Genomic DNA, 7384 nt, shown 5'->3' on the forward strand with positions numbered 1-7384 from the left:
CCCCCACATTTCAGATATTTATAGACATTGATCAGATCCCCTCTCAGGCTGCTCTTCTCCAGGCTGAAGAGTCCCAGCTCTCTCAGCCTCTCCTCATAAGGCCAATGCTCCAGGCCCCTCATCATCTTTGTGGCCTCTGCTAGACTCTCTCCAGAAGATCTCTGACCCTCTTGAAGCGAGAAGCCCAGAACTGGATGCAGATAATTACAAACAAACTGTCCCCTGCTCTGAACAAGAAGGTGGGGGACAAGCTTAGATGCAGAAAGCAACCACAATTTTAAAGGCTTAGTGCATCTCCACACAGTCACTGGTTGTTCAGTCTCAAATACACCAGCACACACCAGTTTTCAGAGGAGCTGACTACTCAGTGGACCTTACAGGTTCAACTCATGCTTGCATGATAGGATGGTCAAGAGATCTTGTCCCTATGACTCATCATTGCCCAAGGCTGGAGTTCAGATCACAGTTCCTTGATCTTCAACACCCAGCAACACACAGACTTGGAAGCACACCTTTCACCCAGATCAAATGCAAGGTCCTGCACCTGGGTCCAGGCAATCCCAAACAAATACAGGCTGGGCAATAAGTGGCTTGAGGCCAGCTCTGAAGAGAAGGACTTGGGGGTGGTGGTGGAGAAGAAGCTCAACACGAGCTGGCAACGTGTGCTTGCAGCCAGAAGGCCAACCGCATCCTGGGCTGCATCAAGAGCAGTGTGGGCAGCAGGTCAAGGGAGGGGATTCTCTTCCTCTATTCTGCTCTCGTAAGGTCCCACCTGGGGTACTGCATCCTGTTCTGGAGGCTCCATCACAAGAGAGACCTGGAGCAGTCCAGAGGAGGCCACGAGGATGATCTGAGGGCTGGAGCACCTCCGCAGTGAGGGCAGGCTGAGAGAGTTGGGGCTGTTCAGCCTGGAGAAGAGAAGGCTCCGGGGAGATCTTATAGCGGCTTCCCAGTACCTGAAGGGGCTGCAGGAAGGCTGGGGAGGGACTTTGTAAAAAGGCAGGTAGTGACATAACAAGGGGAAATGGCTTTAAGCTGGAAGAGGGGAGGGTTTAGATGAGCTATGAGGAAGAAATTCTTCACTGTGAGGGTGGTCAGACACTGGAACAGGTTGCCCAGAGAAGCTGTGGCTGCTCCTCCCTGGAAGTGTTGAAGGCCAGGTTGGATGAGGTTTTGAGCAACCTGGTCTAGTGGAAGGTGTCCCTGCTGATGGCAGGGGTGTTGGAACTGGATGAGCTTTAAGGTCTCTTCCAACCCAACCCAGTCTGTGATTCTATGATCAGCCATGGTTTTAGAACTGCGTTTCTGCTCAGCTACCCAGCAATACAGAGTGCACCCTGGCTATAGAAGATGACACTGATCCAGTATAAAGCTTGCCAATACCAACTTAAACCATTAAAGTTCATGCCTGGTCAGTGCTGTCTCATATAACTGCAATGTCTGACCAGTAAAGAATAAAATTTGCTTGAGGGTGATAGTGTGATGCCACAGCCTCTACCTCCAACACAATCACTGTGGTGAGAACATCAGTTTCTATTCCAGACACATTCCAGATTTTATCCTCCAAAACAAGAGCCCTGGGAATAAGCGCATAAGGATGGAGGAGAAAAAGCAGCACACACCCACCCTCCTTTGGTGACTGCTTACAAAAATGGGAACACAAGGCACTGCAAAGAAATGGAGGAAAGCACAATGCTGGAGATGAAACTCTATACATTTAGTTAAAGTACTACATGATGGTTGAGATGTTTATCCAACAAAGAGCCAGAAGTGAATTATCTGTTATGGAAGCTGCTTCTGCCATCTGAGTTAAGCAAGGACTTGGCTAGCAGTGGTCACCACCACGAGGGCAGGGAAGCCAGGCTTCGACCTGCACAGACCTGCTACAGCTGCTCATTCTCGACTATTTCTCCATCTCACATGTCCCTGCACTCTCCTCACGCATCTCATGTAACTGATCTCATTTCAACCACTGTTCCCAGGCTCTCCTCCTACCTTTGCAAATAAAAAATACAAAATTATTGCAATTTTACAAAGCCTTTCTTGTAATAGGGATGGTGAGTTCTCTCAGTGGGACTAAAAGAAATTGTGGGGGGAAATCAATGCCTTTTAGATGTATTACCATTCTATGGTCACCTTTTCAGTCAAGCCAAGGTATTATACACAGAAAACATGTCACACTTCTTTTTGCCAATGGACAAATGTCATGATGGAGGACAGATGAACCAGATACCTGATTTCTGTTCAAGTTTAACAGTTAGGATTTTAGTCTCACATGTATCAAGGGTTTTTTAACCTGCACTGGAGAGGGCTCCCAACAAGTCAACTGGCTGAATCTGTTCTGGAGTTAAAAATTAATCCCCTCCCTGGGACATCCCTCCAGGTCACCAACTCTGACTGCCAGTGTTGTACAAAACAAAAATACATGGGGATTGAAGGGACAAGCACCTATGAGTTAACTCAGAAGCTGTAATGGAAACTTGTAGCATCAGTGCTCAGAGGAAAAAAAAAAAAACCCACATGTTAAGAGCAAACCATATGGAAAGCAGCCTGCTGCAGCAACAGGTAACAAGGCACCACAGAGCTCTCCAAACCCCAGCACACACTCAGAGGATGCTCCACAAGCAGTTAAAACTAAATCCAAGTGCCTGATGCTGTGAAAAAAAAAAAAAAAACAAAAAAAAACCCTTGCTTTATTCAGCTGAGAAACGAAAGGCTCACAGGTTTTTTGAATGACCTGGCCTTTCAGCACCTGGAAGTCCATTTGAAGCAGGACACGGTGTACCATGTTTCCATGCCTGGTTTCTAAACCTGAAAGCAATTAGGTCCTTGTCTCCAAAGGTGAAGCTGTGATTTCGAAATCTACACTAAACAGCACTGGTTCATGACTGGGACCACTGCAGGGCTCTTACTGGAGGTTAAGGGGAAGCTTCCTTATTACATGGAGCAGCTCCTGGGCACCACCAGCTCCAGTCCCAGGCACTAAGAGAAAAAAAAAAAAAGAAAGAAAGAAAAAGAAAGGTGCCAACTGATGCTATGGCTGGCTGTAACCTGGAGCAGGGGTGGCTGTGGGATGGGTGTTCATGGAGAGGGGACAGCAGGCTTGGCAGCAACCAACCAAGTCAACATACTCCCCACCCCCCTTTATTTTTTTTTTTTTAAACTCTAGAATCTGATTACACACCCAAATTCACTTCAGCTAAAACAGTAGCGTAGCAATCATCTCAACACAAGCTGTTTTTATTTAAATCCAAATGAAGCGTCTAAAATAGCAAGTCAGCTGTCCAAATATAGCATGGATACATAGAGTTAGATGACAAAGGTTCAGAAATTCAAAGACCCAGAAGAGCTGAAGCTGAGATATTTTTAATATCATTTCAGTATCAACACATTACCAGTGGCATCACATAGTATTCTTGGGAAAATATGTTCCACATAAGAAGTTCACTTCCCTTGAAAGACTTCTGTCACATTGATCATATCGCATCGCGCACGAGTCGTCTAAAAAACAGGAGGGGAAGAAAGACTACTAGACACTTAAGATTCCCAAAAACCAGAATTCTACTACCCAGAAGAGCTGAACAATGAACTAGACAATACAAAGGGTTTTAAAAACAGCCCTTGAGGGATGCAGCTGCAAAGCTACGAGAATAAATCTTCTGCACTGACTGGCATAGAAGTCCTGCCTGTGACAGCTCTTGGCTACTCCTACATGGCAAGCACATGTAGTCTGTGGGTCTTCCAGACAAATCTTTTTGAGACATGAGGTTGTGGAAACTCTTGCATTACTTACAGAAGAACTATGATCTTCTGGGACAAGGTCTAGGCTTTTGCCTGATCAAGAAGTAGATGTCAGAGTGGTATGTGGCACCCAACACCCTACCATAGAACAGAGTCAGTCATTGCTCTGCCACATAACTGATGCCTTTAGATCCATTTAGGTTTTTAGCCATTTTGCCTTTTAACATCATTCTGCTTTTCCTTAAAGTCTTGATATCACTTGTCATCTCAAAGGACTCAGAAGTACAGAAGGAGAAAATATTTAGAGTTACTTCAGAATTGCATCAGGAGATTAAAAAACCCTGTTGTTCAACATGGCCTGTATTAAACTAACTCTCTAAACCTTGAGTCATTCAGGAACATGCAGTTCCCCATTTGGGTTGGTCGAAGCAGGGGAAAGACAGTGAGGCAGGATCTTTGTTTCCTATATTTAGTGCAAGAGTCCAAAAGCTTGTTCATGAGGCTGTTCTGGGCATTCTGCAAAAGGTCAAGTTGATGATTAACTTCAGCTTCAGGATGAACAAAACAGGGATAGGCAGAGAGATGCTAAAATGCACCCCCAAACTGAAATAAATGCTTCAAAGGACTTCAGAGAAGCTAAGATGAAATCAAGACAGCCTTGCATCACATGCAGCACTATCTGCAGGCAGGCAACTGATAACATATTAAAATTCTTTTGTTCATGCAACTAGCAGATCTGAATGTGCCAATCATCCAACATTCACAACCAGCAGCACAAACAAAGATTCACCACTACACCTACCCCAAGCAGTGCCTGTTACCAGCAAACTGCTGTGGATTTAACAATGTGGACATAACAATTTTTTAGAAAACAAGCAAAAGGCATGACCTAAAGTAGGATTTCCTAATTTAGCTCACAAAGATCCCATTGCTGGTAGAGATGAACACAGCAGCTGCCAGCCCCAGGCCATCACACACTGCTCTAACATAAACTTGCCCATCACCAACTGAATGTCTACAGCAGCTTTAAAGCATCTGTACTGAGGGGACATGAATTTTTATCAAATCACACACCAATTGTTTACCAGACTGCCAGAGACAGGCAGCACCTGCAATCTTCCAAAGAGTCATTTAGGAAACACCCAGCAGTTGACTGTGTGGAAGGCAGCAGAGGAGGAAAGCCTCTGCAACACCCACAGGAGATCAGGCAATCTGAAAAATGAGAATTGAATAATTGGCTCTGCATTGCTGTTCCCTTTCAACACTGCAAGCAGTGCAGGAAGGTTTGTTACACAGGCAGCTTTCAAATCCAGCTGTGTCATTAGTTCTTCTAATCTCCCAACACTGCGAGCCTCCCCAAGGACCTGCAGCTCTTGTAAGACAAACTGACAGCTCTTTAATTTGTCTTTATGACACATCATGGAGATGTAAAAACCTGAAGTTGTGCCACTCAGTTGAGTTCCTTCCAACCTTAGGCTGAAGTTTCCTGAGCCTCCTCCTATTTACACATCTACCTGCAATGGACCTGTAGCTACTTGTGCCCCTGTCTACATTCCTGACCACCCTACCTGTTGGGTTTTTTACCTTCTCCATTATTTTTGGGGAGTAAAGTTATTTGGCAGCAGAAAATCTTTGCGTCCTAAGTACAAAACTCCTTCTGCAGCACAGTTCTGGTCCTGCACTCACAGTCATACACTGCAACATCTTCCCTCCCCAACAAATACCACCTTTGAGCCTCGTGGCAGAAAGACACTGAAAAGCTCCACTTTTCCAATACACATAATTTGGATAAAATGTCTGAACAAATCATTGGATGCAACAAAAGTTCAGTTTAATTATAACAGGGTTAAATGCTGTGCTTTAAAGCAGAGGAATCCGGCTTTAACAGATCTTTTGCTTAGCAAAAAGTAAATCTCTTACTTGGATTTCCCTTGATTTCCCAAGACTGTCAAGCATTATTTATTATACTGGCAACAAATAATTTCTGTAGCTTTGCAAATTTACATGACATTTTGGAAAACACTGCAAGACAGATTCCCTGGCCTGGTGAATGCACCCATCTGAAAATTAAGACAAAGTACAAGGCAGTAATTCAATGGAAAGAAGACAACAGGAAGGCTTCCGGGTTATTATTTAAAGGAAAATTAGTAGGTTGGGGAACATTTCCCAGCAGAGGCAGCTGGGAGAGAGGATAATCCTGGAAGTAAAACAAGGAGAGCCGCACAAATCCACCTTACTTCCCACTTCACTGGGAAGATGAATCCCAGCCATAACCAGCAACAGGAACTCTCAGCTTTTCAGCATCCTTAGTCTCACATTTCTATCACACGTGTAAAGGTTGAGCACCACCAGTCACCACAAAGGGCTGCAGCAAGAGGGAACCCACTCACATGTGAGAAGAAGTAAAGTAGCAAAGACAGCCTGGTACCCCAAGCACCAGCTGTGGCTTGAAGGAAGAGGGCTTCAACAACCTACTGAGCTTTCTAGCCTCAACAGGCAAGAATTATCTTCAGTGCAACTGGGAAAAGTTACAGAAAAGTATGATTTTGTCCAACCTTGTCACCAAGTGCTGTTGAACTGTTTTTTCAAAAGGCTTACATCCCATATACTCATATCAACCAATAAGCAATCTTTCCATCTGGGAATGCAAAGCAAACCTCGTGTGGACAAAAAGATTTACAAAACCTTAGAAGAGACCTGAAATATAAATTCAGGAAGAATGAACACAATGATGCTCAGCATAAAGACACAGAAGGCTGAAGTTTAAAAATAGATTGCTATGACTACAAAATATGGAAAGATCTTGTAAGAAAAGATTTACTGGCTAGTAAGTCTAGCAGTAAGCCACTGAGAGTCCTACAGGGAATCTTTCAAAGATGTCCCAAATTACAGGATTTAATCTAAACACAGGATTTTTCTTCTCAGCAGTAGTTTATAGTAAAAGATCTGAATCTTCTCTGTTTTTATACGTCTTTTATACTACCCAGTCTTCTAGCTATAGCAGTTCTTGGAAAATCAGTTGCTTAACAGAAAAGACAAGATAGGCCTAAAGGATCTCCTCCAGGTGCAACGTCCCAACAGCACAGATCATTACAGGACATCCCTCCTCTTATTTTCTTACAGTAAGATGGCTGATTGAAAACAATACTGTCCTACTAGCTCTGCCTAAGAATTTGAGAAAAGCTCGATAAAGAGCAGTGTTCTAGCACCAGATGGCACTGTTACCTGAAAAAACCCACACGAGACCACGGTTAAAGACAGAGGAGAAGCTGGTTGGAAGCAGGAGGCAGAAAAGTAGACAACATTTTGCTTATACATCAGGCAACACTTCTCACAGACAGGCTGTCTCAACACTCCCTCAGTAAAGCCTCCTCTGAAACACGGGTCAGAGCTAGCAATCTCCATCGAGAAGAAAACAGTCATGAAGAACACAGCACCTCCACAGACACTCCAGCTCAGCTTGTCAATAGATGTCCAGTTCAAACAGGACCTGAGGGGATGGTCGTGGAAACCTTGGTGAATACCCAACCACCCAGGGTGAAAGTTGTGCTGATCTTTTTGTCAGCATCTAACAAGGTCTAAGTGAGATGCATTTGACTGCTAGAAGAGATTCCCCTAAGGAGAAGCTCACCTGGATGCTAAC

This window comes from Antrostomus carolinensis, unplaced genomic scaffold (genome assembly GCF_000700745.2).
Source record: "Antrostomus carolinensis isolate BGI_N321 unplaced genomic scaffold, ASM70074v2 scaffold17218, whole genome shotgun sequence".
NCBI classification, from domain to species: domain Eukaryota; kingdom Metazoa; phylum Chordata; class Aves; order Caprimulgiformes; family Caprimulgidae; genus Antrostomus; species Antrostomus carolinensis.